Raw genomic sequence first — 18,587 nt, forward strand, 5'->3', positions numbered from 1 at the left:
ACAGGACAGTCCCTTGCCAGTCCAAAATTCACAGGGAGCTCTTTCGAACATGGAAAATAATTTTTTAGAACTCCATACCCACGCACCCTGTAGTCAGAGCAACGCAAATAGCCCCTTCTCCCTGTGTAAATTAAAACACCCATTAGGCAGATTTCAAAAGATGTCAGTAGGCTTATAATTATCCACCACATCCTTTGGAGATAAAAGCGATTACCAGGGATGCAAATCACTTAGCAACCAATCAGTGCCCCCAGAGTGCAAAGCACTGACCAGCCATCCATTTTCGCCTCGTCCTTTTCTTCCCTGCACTGAGCAAATACAAACACGGATAAAAAGAGGCACAATAGCTCTTGACACGCAAATAGGTTAACATAATAAAGCCAGCTTTAGCCGGCTCACTCGAGGGAGAAAAGCAATTCTGAGGCAAGCAGGAGGTAATAAAACAAGGCTTTTGTGTTCCCGGCTTCCATTCTCACAGCTCTGCCGCATTAGCGGCTAGGAATCGCTGTTTGATTGAATTACCTTTCATGAATATTAGGTTTTTGAGGAATGTGCAGGCAGCAGAGAAAGTCGAAATGTCTTATTTTCGCATGCACGTGTGCTTCAGAGGCCCACATGGTTGCCACAATTCCTTGTGGGAGGATGGGCTGCCTCTCTGGGAGCATAGCTTCCGCTCTGGACTTGTTTCTGTGGGTGCAAATCCATGTACCCACAATCAGGCAGCTGGGTGGCACAAGTAAGGAGGCCAGTCCAGTACAGGCCAAGCTGCAAATCCACCCTGCAGATACACCCATACTGTAAGCACAGGAGAGGTACAGGAGACTAGGCAGCATGCATTCTATTCAGTGTCAAGCTCTGACCAGACTTTACTCAATAAACTCCTCTTGCCCGCTCGCCAGTGCTCTCAGAAACCCAATTCTAGCTAAGAGCAGGAGGGGAGAGCCCACTGGCTTTAACATAAACAACTGCCAAACCAACCCCAGTACCTGGCACCATGACCAAGGAATGAAGGAAACAGAATATGCAGGCACTTGCATTTTCCCTCAGAATGGCCTTTATGAAAATAGAAACACCCCTCCATCCTCACCTCCAGCCAGAGCTCTGACACAGACACACCAAGGTGGGGATAAGAGCTGAGTATTATTATTCATTACCCGGGAGATTTGGCCACTGGGTTTTAGAAGAGGCCAACGTTTCACTCACAGCTGGGTGAGACGTGGCTGCCTCCACATCTGAGGTTCTGCAGTGTTTCTCCACTCAGTGCCCCATGAGCCATCCAGTGCACCTTGCTCTCCAGAGCCTCTCAAGCCACCCCTCCTGACCGGCTCCAGCAGGTGGGGGAAGAGAATGAGCCGGGCAAGTGTGTGTTGGCCCCTACTGGACGCTGATCCCAATTACCCAAGTTTGCTGTGCCTTTGGCCAGGACTCTCTAGCACAGGCACCCCTGTAGGTCCATCTCTGTATTAATCATTCTCTCTGAAGTTTTTAGCTTTGTATTAAGTCCTTTACATAGAAACTTTGTACCTTTTCATATAGAACATAGGGACTATTCTATCAAGACTCGATACAAAGTTTCTAAGAATGAGTAAGGTAAAGAGAATGTCCCTGTTGAATGAATGAGGTGGGAATGGATAAGGCGGAAGGTGAGCACCTCCAGGCAGCTGCAAAGTTGGGGAAGGGATGGAAGCCAGATCCAAAAACAATGAGACCTGATAAGTGGGCTCATTGAAAGAAGAATGGCCCTATGGACTCCTTGGGAGTCAGCAGCAAGTGCCTGCTTTTGGAAGCTCCCTCTTTGAAGGGAAAGGTGGCAGCATTGAGACACCACCCAGAAGAAGGTGCCACAGATGACTAACTGCATATGCAGATGATAACACAGTTTGCATTTGCATAAGATGGGAGCTACTATAAATCAAAGGTATCTTGCAGGAGGACCCCAGGTTTCATCTTGTCAACATGGGAGCACCAATCCAGATCGCTACCCCCTCCCCCATCTAACTCACCTGGACAGTGCAGGTAGGGGGAGCAACTACTGGTAACAACAACAAAAGAGTTAATGAGTGAGAGATCTATCATATGCATATGATAAGGATTGATTGCTATATGTGCTTGTGTGACAGGGTGTGCCAACCCCGCACTGGCAGTGGAGGGGTTAACCAGGCTTGCTGGGCTGAGAAGGCCCCTCCCCCAAAGCCCTGCTGGGCATGCATCACCTGCAGGCTCAGTATAAAGGCCGGTGGAGCAGCTCAGTCAGGACTGACCACGGAAGGGGAAGGAGCTCCTGCTAGAGCGGAGGAGCAGCCACCCCTGAGGGATCAGCCAGAGCGGCTACGCCAGCTGAAGCCACCGCTGCTACAGCCACCATGCCTGTCATGAGCTACCACGCTAGCTATGACACCAACCGCTATGCCGCCAGCCACTGCCATTGCCGCCACCACTGCCGGGCCAAGTGCAGCCACTAGTGTGTTCACCAGCCTAGGTGGGGATGGGGCCAGCCAGCAGGCGAGGGTGGGAAGCAGCTCAGGGCAGGGGCAGGAGATAACCCAGAGAACTTGGCATGCTTCAGGGACAACTCCCTGCCGAGCCAGTGGGGGGAAAAATCACCCACCACTGATAGGGCCCTGGACTGGGGCCTGGTGGAGAAGGAGGGCCTGGGCCCCCCTACCCTGACACCCTGGAGACGGGTGCCATTTGGAACTAGTACAGACTTGGCTTCTGGGCCATATTGACCCCACAGACAGGGGGCAGTACAGACTCGGCTGCTGGGCCATATTTTCCCCTCCCAAAGTAGCACGCAACCCCATGACAGCTACCAATACATGAAGATCACCAATGAGGAATTCTATAAGGAACATACAGCCGAAAGAGAACCTACTGCAGAAGGTTATACAATGGAAGTTACAGCTATTCGGGCATATCTGCAGAATGAATGACCCTGGTATTCGGCATAACGGATGGCCTGAATAGGAGAGGCAGACCCCACAGAGAATAGGTAGATGATCTAGACCAGGGGTGTCCAAACTTTTTTCAAAGAGGGCCAGATTTGATGAAGTGAACATGCGTGAGGGCCGACCATTTTGCCTGACATTCTTTGAACCATTAAAATTAAATGCAAATTAACTATTTTATGCAAAGTTTATTGCAAACGGCATACTTTTCATTTCGTCACATGGATGACAAATCTAAACAGGTGTTAAATCACTCTGCCTTTCATATCTGAAGGCCAGATGAAAAAAAAATCCAGGAAGCTGAAATATATGTCAGGAACATTGTAAAGTACATTACATATTATTGGTAATAGAGGTTGTCTGTCAACTTTTAAGTTAAAAAAATATGAACAGGAACATAACACCAAGTCTACATGTTGTGTCCAAATATATTTATAACTGATTTAGACCAACTGACATTAACTGAGATTTTACAATGTATTCATCTCAATACATATGGATTCGTTGGGGGCCATAAAAGATAGATATTGCCAAATTACCCGTGGGGCCGTATTAAACCGGAACACGGGCCGCAATTGGCCCGCGGGCCAGACTTTGGACATGCCTGATCTAGTAGATTGGTGCGGAGCTAGTCTACAGAAACTAAGCCACTCAGCACTGGACAGGGAAAGATGGAAGGAAATAGTGAGGGAGGCACTGGACACCAACAGGCATTGAGCCCATGGTTGATGATGATGAGGGGGCCAGTGATGAAACTAGAAGGATATCTATTTGATGCAAACCACTCTCCTTAGAAGTCCATGTCTCTGAGTTTCCCCCGACACAGAAATGGATTGTTTGTTACCATCAGCCATTCAGCCAACCACCCCAAAAGGGGAAAAAGTGGTTTGGGTTTCATCTCAGAACTGGTAGATGAAAAGAAGAAGGCAGAAATAAGCCACCCCAGTATGCCAGCCCTCTCCTTCGAACACTAAGCAGGTAAATCTGCCAGGTCCATCTCCGTTTGTGTATCTTACGATGTCATTGGGGCTTAGCAGCACTGGAGAGAACCTTTCATCTGCTCCTCATTAAGCTGAGATGCCCTTTTCAGAGCTAAAAATACCAGAGGGCCATCGGGGGCTCAGCTCCCAGCAGGAGGGGGGCTTAGCCGGTGTGAACAGGCAGAGCTGCCCTGCTCAAGCACACAAAAGAATTTCGCAGGGAGAGAGATAACATCGGTGGGACCACATGTGCCATGTGGAAAGGGGCTCCGCCCCCCCCCAGATCCAAGCCAGTGACACGTAGTTAGAAGACACCTGGCCCCGAGACACACACACACAGATCCAGCACCTAGTCAGCCGACCCCCGGACATTTCCGGCTCTGCACAGTCCCTGTCACTCGGCTGGGGCAGTTCCCAGCTGCGTGGGAAGTCGCCGGGGCAGGGCCCAGCTGCAGAGTCCTGGGGAGAAGGGGCAACCCTAGCAACTGAATGACCGGGCCATTGCATACACCTTGGGGGAGGCCTCTGCAGGAAGGCAAAAGGGCGCGGGTGCCTGCGGGGCTCTGGCTGCTGGCACCCCGAAGCCACACGCGATGGAGAGGAGCCTCCCCCAGACCACGGGCCCTGCACCACCGCCCGCTAGGGCTCCTACTTGGCCGAAGTTAGGTCTCGGGTCGGGGGCCCGGCCCTCCCGTGCCTGCGGGCCACTAGCCCACACCCCAGGAGCCGGGAGCAGCTCTGCGCTGTCCGGCAGGCGAGGCCCTGCCTAACAGCGGGTGCCTCAGCCAAGCCGGGCTCCGGAGCGACCCTGTGCGTCGCCCGCTGGCAGAGAGCCCGGGGAGCTAGAGCAGCGAGTTCCCTAGTGGAGGACCCCGGGCGGTGGGGGTGCAGCCCAGCGGGGCTCGGAGTCCCCCCCCACCCCCACCCCCACCCCGCTACTCACCCTCCGCGCTGCGCCGAGCGGCTGCCTCTCCGGGACGCTGCAGGCCGGAGCGAGCCCCACGGCCATGAACCGGGTGCAGTGGAACCCTGACTACAGCCCCAAAATTCCGCCCGGGCGAGAGGCGAATCCTGCCCCGGGCAACGGGGCTGGGAAGGAGCCAAGGGCAGCGCAAAGACGGAATGTCTCCGGGCTCACAAGGAAAGAAGCGGGGTTCGATCACATCTCGCGGCTGACCGCAGGAGCAGAGCGCGGCCGCGCCTGCTGGTCCTCGCTCGGGAGATGTCGGGTCCCTCTGTGTAGCGCGGGGATCCGGTATCTCCTTCCCTCGCGTCTCTGCACAGCCGGCTCCGGCTGGACCCCTTCAACTCGCGGTGCAGACCTGCTGAGCCGCCGGCTCTAGGCCCGCTCAGCCGTTGCCGGGCGGCGCGGAGGAGGCAACTCTGGCTCACTCAGGCCTTCCTGGAGACACCCCAGCTGCAACGCCGCCTGCCGAGGCCGTCGCGGCTCCCGAGTCTCCCGGCGCACACTCCGGCTCCCCCTTACAAAGACTGCTCCGAGCTGGTGGGGGGGAGCGTGCACCAAGTCCGTCGGCGGCCCCTTCGTACACCGGGATAAGCGCACGTACCGGTGGCGGCTCCCCTGCTGCCCGGCGCAGGACGCCAGCTATTGGGCCCAGGCCTAGCGACCACACGGATCAGCCACGCCCCCTTCCCACCCCGTTACCAAGGTGACGCCCTGTAGCGTCCTGCGGAGGCAGGACCGCAACCACGCGTTCTTTTTGCGGCAAAATTCAAAGGGAGCCGAGCTGCGCGCGGTCCCTCTCTAGGGCTACGGGCCGCAACTGCATGGGCGTCCGGGGGCTTAGGCAAGGGAAGGCTCCACCCCTAGAGCGCCTACTGTAGGCGTTCTGGGGGCGGAGTGTTGCTGCCCTTGGCGCCTGCCCTCACCGTGCTCCTAGCTGGGGAGGCTGGAACCACCTCCTGCCTTCCCCTCCCCCGATGCTCCAGGAGCTACGCTGTGCGCAGGCTCCCCTTCCCTCTCTTCCTCTCCTTGGTGCTCTAGGGACACTGTGGAGTGCCTGGCATGCTGCCTTGCTTCTTCGCCCCTCCTCAGGGGGCCAGGCCTTCAGCAGAGGGGCAGGGGTGTAGGTGGGGCTGGGGGCCTGCCTTCCCCAACCCCAGCTGCACCAACCACCCATGCCTAGCTGTGAAGAAAAGTGACAAGGGCAGTCAGCCCAGGAAACACTGTATGAAGCCTAGCCCTAATCTGAGCTGACACACTGGCTGAGAAGCTGGATATGAGTCAACAGGGCGCCCTTGTAGCCAAGAAAGCTAATGGCATATTAGGTTGCATTAGGAGGAGCATTGCCAGCAGATCCAGAGATGTCATCAGTCCCCTTTATTCGGCTCTGGTGAGGCCACATGTGGAGTATTGTGTCCAGTTCTGGGCCCCCCACTACAAAAGGGATGTGGACGCATTGGAGAGGGTCCAGCGGAGGGCGACCAAAATGATTTGGGGGCTGAAGCACATGACCGATGAGGAGAGGCTGAGGGACTTGGGTCTGTTCAGTCTGCAGAAGAGAAGAGTGAGGGGGGATTTGAGAGCAGCCTTCAACTTCCTGAAGGGGGGTTCCAAAGAGGATGGAGAGAGGCTGTTCACAGTAGTGACAGATGCAGAACAAGGAGCAATGGGCGCAAGTTGCAGTGGGGGAGTGTGGAGGCAGGGAAAAGGGAATTTGTGTGCAGCCATCTTGGTCTTGTTAACAAGAGAGCAAGAGTCAGGCTAAGTCTGTGGCCTGACAACGCGAGAGCTGTAATTAGACGCTGCCTTCGCCTCTCGCCTCCATACGGAGATAAGGGTCGAACGCTGACTCTGGCAGGGACCTTGAGATAAGGAGCATCTGGCTGGAACTAAATAACTGTTAGCCATTGGTGTTTGGAATGGGAAGGAGACTAATTGTTATTGTTATTATATCTAATGGACAGTATAGAAACTGCTTCATAATTGCTTGTATTCGAAGATCTGCCTGGGGGGGGCTTCCCCCCCCCCCCCCGTCCGAACCAGTTTTTCCCTTGCTGCAGCTCTTAATAAAACTGCCTCTGGCTACTTGTTGCTTACAAACTCAGAGTGAGGACAATGTTTTCTTCCACAATTTGGTGCCATGACTCGGATGGCAACGCCCGATTGAAGACAGCGACAGCGGCTGCGGACCGTCCCCCTTCACCCCCAGGGTTCCAAACAAGAGGTAAGAGACCTTTTGAAATCTCTACTGGGGTGTGGAGGAGGACTGCCTGTGGGGTCGTCTGCTTCTCGTGGGCTCACGCCATCCGAACTTCTTGAATCTGCAAAAAGGTCACACGCAAAACGGTTCCGGGGAGGTTGTTTTGTTATCCCCGGGTAGGCCTAAGTTTACGCAGTGTTGGGAACTGCTGTGGTATTGGTGGTGCCGCCCTGGATACGGGAAGAAGGTTGTATTGCGTCCGGACATAAGGCACCTAGGTTTATGCAGTGCTGGGAACTGCTGTGGTATTGGTGGTGCCGCCCCGGGTACGGGAAGAAGGTTGTATTGCGTCCGGACATAAGGCACCTAGGTTTATGCAGTGCTGGGAACTGCTGTGGTTCTGGGGGGAAACGTGTTGTTTGCCGCCCCTGGGGGGAACAGTGTTGTTTGCCGCCCCAAATATGGACGAGGTCCATAATGAGAGATGCATCTAAAAGTGGGAACATTTCTGTGTGAAAAGCATGCTGTGTGTGAATGTAACGAGTGGAGTGTGAATGCCGCTGCCCAGGTCTCTGAAAAGTAAGCTGATTCTAGCCGCACCAGGGCTCTCCCACAAGGGAGTTCTGAACGCAAGGGGGGGGTCAGCTGAACCTCGAGACCGAGCGGATATGTGAGGGAGTGACGACTCCCCTTATTTCATGAACTGCTGCTAAGGTCTGACACTCTAGATCCAGCAGACCCCTTCTTCGGAGTGTGTAGATTTAGCTTTCTATAAGCCACTGAACAGACGGGGAGTGGACAGGATGCTCCCCTTAATGACTAAAATGGATGGGGATCAGTCTAAGCATACCCCCCCAGACTGCTGAAAGGCACCCCTGCGTACTACATGTACGTGCATCATGGTCCAAGGACCTGTAAGCATTTGACAGATTGACAGAGAAAGAAATTAAAGCCCTGAGGGATGAGATTGAAGCTCGGAAAAGCAAAAATCCGCCCTGCAGTGAGAAATGTAACTTACACACAAGTGCACAGCCTCTCCCAAGCTTGGGGGGAATTTGGCCCAACATTACCCCCTCTACTCCTTTCTATGCCCAGCCCTATATGGGCCCTTACCACACATTACTGAAGATAGAGAGGAGGCACAGAAGATAATTGAAAGGTATCAGATCTTCCCTTTGGAAGAACGGGCTCTAGTTACAAATCTGTCCGATCCAAAGCAAAACACTGAGTTTTGGAATAGACTTAACAGCTTGTGGGAAGTATTCCTCCAAATTCTCAAGGAAGGAATGCCTGCCGACCATCAAGCCATATTGGCCCTAGGCATTTTGGTTGGAAACATATACACGGAACACAACACAGGAGTAGGAAAGGGCTGCCAAGCAACTTTAGGAGATTCTCAAGCCCTTGTTAGCGAATAGATAACTACAGCCTCTCTGGCTGGAATCGCAGGCTACCCAAGGATGTTTCTCAACGCACGAGTGGGGGCCAGCCAGAAAAAAAATAATCAGTTAAAACCTTTCCCTCACACACTGTTATAATTAGCTTGAGGGCGTGGGAGGACGTAACCTAAAAGCCACCCTAAAAGCCAACTAGTGGGAATTGAATTTGAAGATGTAATCACTAGAAGCTAAATCTGCCCTAACAAGGAGACACATTCTGCAAAATAAATCTCCTTACAGAGCATGGTCGAGTGATCCACCCCAGAGTCAGCAGCATAGATCAACTGCTGCAGCATGGATGTTATGAAAACCCTATACTGAGAAGTTTAAAATTAGTAATAGCTGACTGCAATAATACACATTTGGATTTACCTATTGAAAAGAATTAGGAGGTGAGGGGGCTAATGGGAAAGCCACCCTCCTTACCAAATTAATACTGGACAAACATGTGTCATTGGGAAGGGTCATTTAGCAGGAATCAGGACAGATCATAAGAAGGAATTAAGTGATTGTTGTAATATATGAAGGGAAACCTGCTTTAAAAAGTGACTCCTTGTTTCTTGCAGCCTTTTTCAATAATCTAGGCAAAGAAACAATCAAATTTAACTATTTGGCTACAGACTCTTTTGTTAAATCTGCAAAAGGAAAATAAGGAATTCTATTGACACTTAACTGGTTAACTGTATAAAAGAATGAAATCTATACATTCAATCCTTAAGGTTAAATTTACTCTTTAAGAAAACAAATCTTTGTTTTAAGAATCCAAGCCCTGAAACTTCACTGTGTCTCTGTTCAAGGCTGAGTTGATAACACTTTTGGCTTGCTTTCAAATCCAACATTATATGTGAATACAGGCTGCCTGGCTATTTCAAAGGAATATAAAACACCTGTCCCCTCAAGTAAATTGTCCAAATACAAACAAAATATTTATAAGCGCCCATTTAACAAAATTTAATGTCAATATTATTATTACTATAGTCTTAATAAGTAACAATGTATATGATTCTTTTCAGGAAAAGAAAAGCTTTTTGCTTGCTGGAACAATAACTGACCAACACCTTGTGCTAAGGAAAAGCATTATAGCTTCACACATTAAGCCTGATCTGTGGTACAAGAGGGAAACTAAGGCATGCCACTGTTGGGGAGGGCTAGCAACTCTAGAGGTAATTCGAGGGAGTGGAAGGTCACGAGTACCGATGAAGCACCCTTGTTCTCGTAAAGTTATAGCTCACTCGCCCATGGAAGTGGTAAGGAACTACCTGTAACAGGTTCCCCTAGCAGATCTTAGGCAGTATTTTAAGTTATAATGGGCCACCCCGATGGGGGTAGAAATATTTTCTTGTCTTTCAGATCATCAGAAAGTGCTGGTGCCAGCTGAAGAAAAACCACCAACAACAAAAAACCATGGTTCTGTGTCATGACACAATAAGTTTGTGTTCTGTCCAAGTTTGTCTTGTGTGTCTTAATTGTAATACGTATTGCAAATATTGTTGTGTGTAGGATATTGTTTTAATGAAAGGATAATTTGAGTAAAGCAGAAGCATTAATTTAAACCATCAAAATTAATAATTGGGCCCAATCAATTGGCAACTTTAAAATTCTGTGAAAAGATAATAGTTTAGAAATTGTTTAGGCTAGGAGAATGTTAACAATGTCTCCACAGGTGAACAAAAACGGAACTGGAAGGAAGCAAGGAGTGCATCACGTGAACAGAAGGACTGGGAGTGGGGTACCAGCCCTCTCCCCCACCGGATTGGTTTTGCTTTAATGGCTACACAAATGAAATATTTAGCTTCTGTAGATTTGCACACCAACCATAAAAGTGGTTTGGCCAGAGATAATAAGAAATCTGTAAGAAACAACACGGGCAAGTGGGACATCAGCATATTTAAGTAAAGATGCCCACAACAACGAGGAAACTAGTAACCTCACCATTGCAATAACAGCTACTTGCCCTGCTACTCACTGGTGCCTGATGCCTTAAAAGGCCTCAAGAATTATAGAATTGCATGGGTTAACAATCAAACATCTGTGAACCATGCTTGGTCCTATAAGAGAAACAGCGACTCTAGTCAACGTAACCTCCTTCAAGTCACACACATAGAACAAATACACACTAATAGCGATGGGGAATACACGGCCTTGGGCCGCCCCTCATTCACACAGAATTATTTTGTTTATTGTAACAACATGAACACTATGAGGACAAAGAATACACAGTCCTCTGAGTTAAAGTTTGTATGGAATATTGTGGGGAAGAAGCTAAACACTAACATCAGGCCACTGAAGTTGGACCTACTGACTCCCACTGGGGCTTACCACTTAAAGCCCAGACAAAGGTAACCCCTGAGGCATGGCTGTCATTTGTTAAACAATGGCCATTGCTAACTTGCCGTATTATTAACCAGGTCCTTAAGGACAAAATAGAGCCTCCCAATTGTGCATCATGCCCTGAACAGAGCCCTGTCCCAGAACCAGGACAACTGTCCCTGGTCCTTACCTTCATGATGTTCCACACTGGTATAGACCAGCTGTGTGCTAGACTGGCTAATCAAATTGGCAAGTGCCTGATTAGGCAGCAACGGGGCTTAGCAGATACCATCACAGATTGGTTTGGACCTGGAAACTGTCAGCAACACTTATGTCATAGCCCAGAAATTGTATGAGAATCCAGGCTGGTAAATGCAGTAATATCCAGTGCCCGTAAAGGCCTAGACACCAGCCAAGCCAACCGAGTGTTCCTGGATAGTTTGAAGGATCTGTCCAGCTCTGTGTCCACTTCCAGAGACTAATTGGATTGTTAATTAATGAAACTAAATTAAAGGAATTAGAAGGCCAGTATTGAAGAATAGGATAGCTTTGACCACCCAGCCCTTATGGGGGTGAGTCCCCATCTCCCCCGTGCCTACCCATGGGAGTGGGGAAGTAGAGAATCCATGAGGACCCAAAGGCCCACCTGGACAGGGCATAGTATAACAGTTTCTTTTTGGCCCCTCTGGGGATTCCTCACTTAGATCAGATCAGAATGGTAACCTCCCTGCCTGTACCAAAGCAGGAGCATATAGAGTCGAGGGCATTGCTTATTCTGAAGGTGTGGGAGCCTTCCTATACCCAGGGATTGTTGCACCCACTTGGATAAGGAAATTTTATGTACCTGCCCATTTAACATCATGACGAATCTGCCTAGGTTTGATGTGGTTGTCTCAGAGAAACAAGAACATCGAGCTGGTCCAAATAAACGGTACCTACTGGTGTTTGACTACCCAGACAGATCACTCCATCCTGCCCCTCTACATATCCATCTGTGTGTATAACAGCCCCTCGCCGGATGATCCTGACCGTTGATGGAATGCGGCTCTATCGCACGTCTGCAGTAATGGGTAACCCAACATGAGATCCTGAGTGGCACGGCGGAAGTAAGTACCTAGAGGAGGGTTTACTGGCCCTGCAGGCAAAGATCGAGGAGTTGGTGGCCAATGCCCAAAGATATATCGGGGCTGGCTGTCTGAGGTACACACAGATAGGGAAACACCGTGGACCATGCCAAACACCTACCTCTGCAGCACTCAACCAGGCAGGAGAGGTCAAACCTATAATCATGGGCAGTGCCAGTAAGGCGACGAAATATCTTGGGGATGGATTTGAATAGTGTTTGCCAAATTATGTGGGAAGTTTGATTTTAACAGTTATAATAATGCTGGTGCTGTACCGGCGCTTCCAGAGTAAATTAAATTAAAACCCCTTAAATTGTTGTATTTAACTTGGTAGGTTAAAGAGAACCCCAAAGTCAAGAGAAAGGAACTATAGGAGTAAACTGAGGCAGTCCATGGTATCTTGCTGAGAACTGACAAACTCAAATCATTAGGTCAGCCTGAGAAGCATACAGTGACCCTGGTTCCCCTGGCAACCACATTCCAAAAGGGCCTCACTTTGATAAGGCCGGTCCCAAACAACCGCGCGGGATTGTTTTTAGGTTGGCTTTATTCCTAGGAAATAACCTTGGTTCCAAAGGAGCCAGCTGGCTTTTAGCTCAGAGAATAGAGACTCGTATGTCCATCAGCGAAAGACCACTCTAGAAAGACCTTTACCAAGTCTTGCTAACCACCAACACCGCTGTGAAGTGCCAAGAACTGACTGTTGGCCAATGCTTCTCACTGCAAAAAGATCCCTCCATCTCGAAATGATCCTACCCCGACTGCTGACCTCTCTCTCCTTCTGGTCCTGCTTTCCCACCTGCTGGACACCAGAACCACCAAAATATTACAGGGTGATGTGCTGGTAACCTCTCCCCTGCATGATGCTGAACCACGACTGTTTCAGGAAAGAAGAAGAAATGTCTGCTCCGCTGACACCGCCAAAGCCCAAAGATTTCTGACTACAAAAGGACATTAAGAACTGACCTTGGTGAAAGAAGGGAAGTATTGTATATAGCCAAGGAGAAACTTGTGGGCGTGGTTTGGGTTTCTCCCTTTGATCTGGACTCTGTGCTTACGGACGGGTACCATCAGCATGTACCTGCCCTCCCTAATTTGGTTACTAATTATGATATGTTGTGTTATGTTACTAAAATTATAGAACAGCCCCATCACAGAATTATATTGGGGATATTAATGATTATATTGCTTTTGCTTATTAAAGGTTTCATATTTGATTGTTGTGTAAAAGTAATAGAAATAGCTTTTATGTTTGTACTAATTGTGTAATGTTTAATGAAAATAAAGGTTTAGAAAGGTAGTTGTGCTGTAAGCACAAAAGGGGGGAGTGTGGAGGCAGGAAAAGGGAATAAGGGAATTTGTGTGCAGCCATCTTGGTCTTGTTAACAAGAGAGCAAGTCAGGCTAAGTCTGTGGCCTGACAACGCGAGAGCTGTAATTAGACGCTGCCTTCGCCTCTCGCCTCCATACGGAGATAAGGGTCGAACGCTGACTCTGGCAGGGACCTTGAGATAAGGAGCATCTGGGTGGAACTAAATAACTGTTAGCCATTGGTGTTTGGAATGGGAAGGAGACTAATTGTTATTGTTATTATATCTAATGGACAGTATAGAAACTGCTTCATAATTGCTTGTATTCGAAGATCTGCCTGGGGGGGGCTTCCCCCCCCCCCCGTCCGAACCAGTTTTTCCCTTGCTGCAGCTCGTAATAAAACTGCCTCTGGCTACTTGTTGCTTACAAACTCAGAGTGAGGACAATGTTTTCTTCCACAGAGGTCTAGGTTGGATATTAGGAAAAACTATTTCCCTAGGAGGATAGTGAAGCACTGGGATGGGTTACCTAGGCAGGGGGTGGAATCTCCATCCCTAGAGGTTTTGAAGTCCCAGCTTGACCAAGCCCTGGCTGGGTTGATTGAGTTGGGGGTGGCCCTGCTTTGGGCAGGGGGTTGCACTCGATGACTCCTGAGGTCTCTGCCAACCCTGGGATTCTATGACACTGAAGGTCTTGGTTCACACAATGGTGATGTGCTTTGAGCAAGGCCATCTGTTGCCTAGATAGCGGGCACTTTCAGCAGGGGCATGGACATTCCACAGGAGCACACAGCCCAGGGACAATCAGGCATGGGAAGACATCGGCCAGGCCAGGAGCCTGCAAGCGGGAGGGGGGGGGGAGGGGCTGCTCAGCTTCCTACTGTGTCCTGCCTGTGCCGGGTTGTAGCCAGACAGGAACCCCCCTGTAACATCCATTTTTGCTTGCCTGGAGCATACAGGGCACACAGAGCAGAAGGCCCAGGCTGTGTGACCGTGAATGGCTGTAAACAGAGATATGCCAATTGCTGACCAAGAGGCTGCCGAGGAGTGTCCTTGACTGAAACCCATATTGATACGGACACACATCCATCCGCGGGGGGAGGAATCTCTCGCCCAGTAAAAAAATGTCTAGTGCTCACAATTTAGTTCTCTCTCTTGCAAGTGTAAATTAACTTAAAACTTGCTTGTAAGAACTGGCGCCACAAAACGGACCAGTACAATTCGGCATCTTAGATAAGAAAGAGAATACGGGCCCCCAGGGGTATAAAGATGGGTCCAGCAGCGCATTTTCTCTGAGTGTCAATCTACCATCTACCTGCTGGTCGGGTTTGGTGTTTGATCTCCTGAGGTTCCAAGGGGACGCCCTCCTCATATTCGTCTTTCCTAGGAATTGAGAGACCGGCCCTGGCCTGACACGCTGGAGTCGAGAGGCACAGAAAGGGGTAAAAATTGTACCTGGATGTGGTCCTTTGCTTAAGTATATATATACATAAACTTAGAGCTCTTTAAAGATTAAGCTGTCACTTGGTACCATTATTTCTATTTTCTATCTTTATTTTCTTTGTAACCATTTTTAAAATCTGTATTTGTTAGCATTTAAGAAATAGAGCAATAGCCATTGTAACCATATGCTTTTATGAGTCTTTTAATAAACCTGTAACTGTTTAAGGTTTAACCTGACTCCTTCAGTTGCTGTAATAGAACCAAGCACAATTTAAAAGAACTTCAGCCGGTCATAAAGGGACAGACATAGGGAGAGCTTGGGCGTTTGGATCTGTGTCACTCCCAGGTGACAAGATCCGTTGGGGCACCTTTTCAGCCTTTCCTAGGCTGCCCGCTGCGAAGGAACTTTGTGTTCTAGCAGTTAAAATCTAAGGTGTAATAAGCTCTTCCTATATAACGGGGCGTCTGTTGGCCTGCTGGCCACCCTCTGCGACGGGACCCCGGTCCTAGCAGTAAAGACACGGACGTTAAACCTTTTCTCGGAAGCATACACACACACACTGCCCTGACCGTCGGCTGACAGAATTGGCGTAGTCGGCAGGATTGTGCTATTGGTTCAAATACAGCAGCATGAAGCCAGTCACGATTGACATGGATTTTAGCTGTATAGAAAAGGAGTTTGCCCGAGAGGGATGGGGCAACCCTAAGTGAGATAAAGAGATGTTAGGGAAAGGCGCTTGCATCTGGCTGTTAAAGGGTGTGTGGCAAGCAGCCTGCTCTAGCTACTGGAACTTAGAAACAGAGCGGATAAGGGTGCAGAGAGAGAGATACGAACTCTGGGAGCAATGCCAGAACCTGGATACCCGGGTGCGAACCCTAAATAAGGACATGGAGCACCTACAGGAACGGCTCCTCCCGAGGCTAGAGAGGGGAAGGAGAAAGTAATTAATGGAGAAAAATGAGCTTTTGGAGCTTTCTGGCTTTAGAACGTTGCTGGCTCAAACCCCCGCTCTCCCGCCTTCCACTGTAACCAAGATAAAACAGTACAGCATTCCAGCCGAAGCTATGGCTCCGGTCTGTGAACTAATTAAAGATCTGGAAAAACGGGGAATCTTAATTTGTACCTACTCCCCGTATAATTTGCTCAGGAAGCATGCTCGATGGGAATGAGCCCCCACCCACGAGGAAGCTCTGAGACAGCTGATAACGAAATACACACTTATTAGTGTATGGGTCCGATTCGCCCTAATGCCCCATTTCATTTGTACTTCACTGTGGGAAACACAGGGATGTCCTATGCCTTATGGCAAAGAAGGAGAAACTGTACCCTGCCGCCCCACACAGTTTGGCTCGAAGTTATGGAAAGGGTCACAGTTAAATTACTTGCCTTATGAAAAGTGCTTCTGGCAGCCTACACAGCACTAAGGGAAACAGAGGCGCTAACCCAAGCTCAAGCCATAACACTTCACACTCCTCTCCCAATCATTAAGCCCATATTGGAGGGAAAGGAGTTGCCACCGGGAATAGCCCAAAAGAAAATGACTGTCCAAAGATGAGCACTCTATTCACACCACAGACTTTCCTGCAGCATGGATGTTATGAAAACCCTATACTGAGAAGTTTAAAATTAGTAATAGCTGACTGCAATAATGAACAGTCAGATTTACCTACTGAAAGGAATCAGGAGGTGTATGTGGGGCTAATTGGAAAGCCCACCCTCCTTACCAAATTGATACTGAACAAACCTGTGTCATGACACAATAAGTTTGTGTTCTGTCCAAGTTTGTCTTGTGTGTCTTAATTGTAATACGTATTGCAAATATTGCTGTGTGTAGGATATTGTTTTAATGAAAGGATACTCTGAGTAAAGCAGAAGCATGAATTTAAACCAACAAAATTAATAATTGGGCCCAATCAATTGGCAACTGTAAACTTAGTCAATTGGCAACTTTAAAATTCTGTGAAAGGATAATAGTTTAGAAATTGTTTAGGCTAGGAGAATGTTAACAATGTCTCCACAGGTGAACAAAAACGGAACTGGAAGGAAGCAAGGAGTGCATCACGTGAACAGAAGGACTGGGAGTGGGGTACCAGCCCTCTCCCCCACCTGATTGGTTTTGCTTTAATGGCTACGCAAATGAAATATTTAGCTTCTGTAAATTTGTACACCAACCATAAAGTGGTTTGGCAAGATATAATAAGAAATCTGTAAGAAACAACACGGGCAAGTGAAACATCAGCATATTTAAGTAAAGATGCCCACAACAACGAGGAAACTAGTAACCTCACCATTGCAATAACAGCTACTTGCCCTGCTACTCATTGGTGCCTGATGCCTTAAAAGGCCTCAAGAATTATAGAATTGCATGGGTTAACAATCAAACATCTGTGAACCATGCTTGGTCCTATAAGAGAAACAGCGACTCTAGTCAACGTAACCTCCTTCAAGTCACACACACAGAACAAATACACACTAATAGCGATGGGGAATACACGGCCTTGGGCCGCCCCTCATTCACACAGAATTATTTTGTTTATTGTAACAACATGAACACTACCAGGACAAAGAATACACAGTCCTCTGAGTTAGTTTGTATGGAATATTGTGGGGAAGAAGCTAAACACTGACATTAGGCCACTGAAGTTGGACCTACTGACTCCCACTGGGGCTTACCACTTAAAGCCCAGACAAAGGTAACCCCTGAGGCATGGCTGTCATTTGTTAACCAATGGCCATTGCTAACTTGCCGTATTATTAACCAGGTCCTTGAGGACAAAATAAAGCCTCCCAATTGTGCATCATGCCCTGAACAGAGCCCTGTCCCAGAACCAGGACAACTGTCCCTGGTCCTTACCTTCATGATGTTCCACACTGGTATAGACCAGCTGTGTGCTAGACTGGCTAATCAAATTGGTAAGAGCCTAATTAGGCAACGACAGGGCTTAGCAGATACCATTGCAGATTGGTTTGGGCCTGGAAACTCTGTCAGCAACACTTATGTCATAGGCCAGAAATTGTATAGAATCCAGGCTGGTAAATGCAGTAATATCCACTGCCCGTAAAGGCCTAGACACCAGCCAAGCTAACCGACTGATCCTGAATAGTTTGAAGGATCTGTCCAGCTCTGTATCCACTTCACTAGACCTAACCAGATATTTGGACCAGAGACTAATTAGATTGTTAATTAATAGAACTAAATTAAATTAGAAGGCCAGTATTGAAGAATAGGATAGCTTTGACCACCCAGCCCTTATGGTGGTGAGTCCCCATCTCCCCCGTGCCTACCCATGGGAGTGGGGGAGTAAAGAATCCATGAAGACCCAGAGGCCCACAGATGGCAAATAGGAAAAAACAGATTAAATACTGTGATGCAAAGATTAACTAATCGGCAGACCCCTACGGGCAGTCCGATCAGTAAGGAATTTTTCCCTACAGGGAGAACCTCTCCTAGCCACACTGTACCACTCAAAGATTCTAAATATGCACCTAGAGACACTGTGGTAATCAAACACCCCAGTTTGGGAATGCAAACCCGCGTACTGCACTCCTACAAGGGAAAAGGAGTCTGGACCACTGCAGACGCTGGGCTAACACCAATAGCCATTACTGAGGCTTGGATTGTATCCAAGACCGGCGAACTTTTTGTTTTATTACAGGAAACTGAGGCAATGGCCCCGAACAGTGCTCCAGTGGGATGGATCCCTCCCAGTGCTGGTGTGGATCCGGGAAACCACCATGAACTTTTTGTATATATACCGCTTGCTGTTGCAGCGCTTGCAATCACTGTTGTTATAAACTGAACTATAGAAAAAGAAACCTAAGCTGAAGCAAGACATGGTACTCCAACTCGCCATGGTCTTCTTCCTCAT

The 18,587-nt window shown here is 48.8% G+C and overlaps 1 protein-coding gene across 1 annotated transcript in view; it reads right to left on the reverse strand.

The window, feature by feature from the left end:
- Window positions 1-5,755, reverse strand: part of LOC142818438 (protein FAM222A-like) — a 195,289-nt gene extending 189,534 nt beyond the window's left edge. Inside the window, exon 1 of the mRNA XM_075897850.1 lies at window positions 4,872-5,755. The gene's annotated coding sequence lies outside the window, so the exon portion shown is untranslated. The remainder of the gene's footprint in view (window positions 1-4,871) is intronic.
- Window positions 5,756-18,587: the final 12,832 nt, after the last annotated feature.

Source organism: Pelodiscus sinensis, chromosome 15 (genome assembly GCF_049634645.1).
Source record: "Pelodiscus sinensis isolate JC-2024 chromosome 15, ASM4963464v1, whole genome shotgun sequence".
Taxonomy (NCBI): Eukaryota; Metazoa; Chordata; order Testudines; family Trionychidae; genus Pelodiscus; species Pelodiscus sinensis.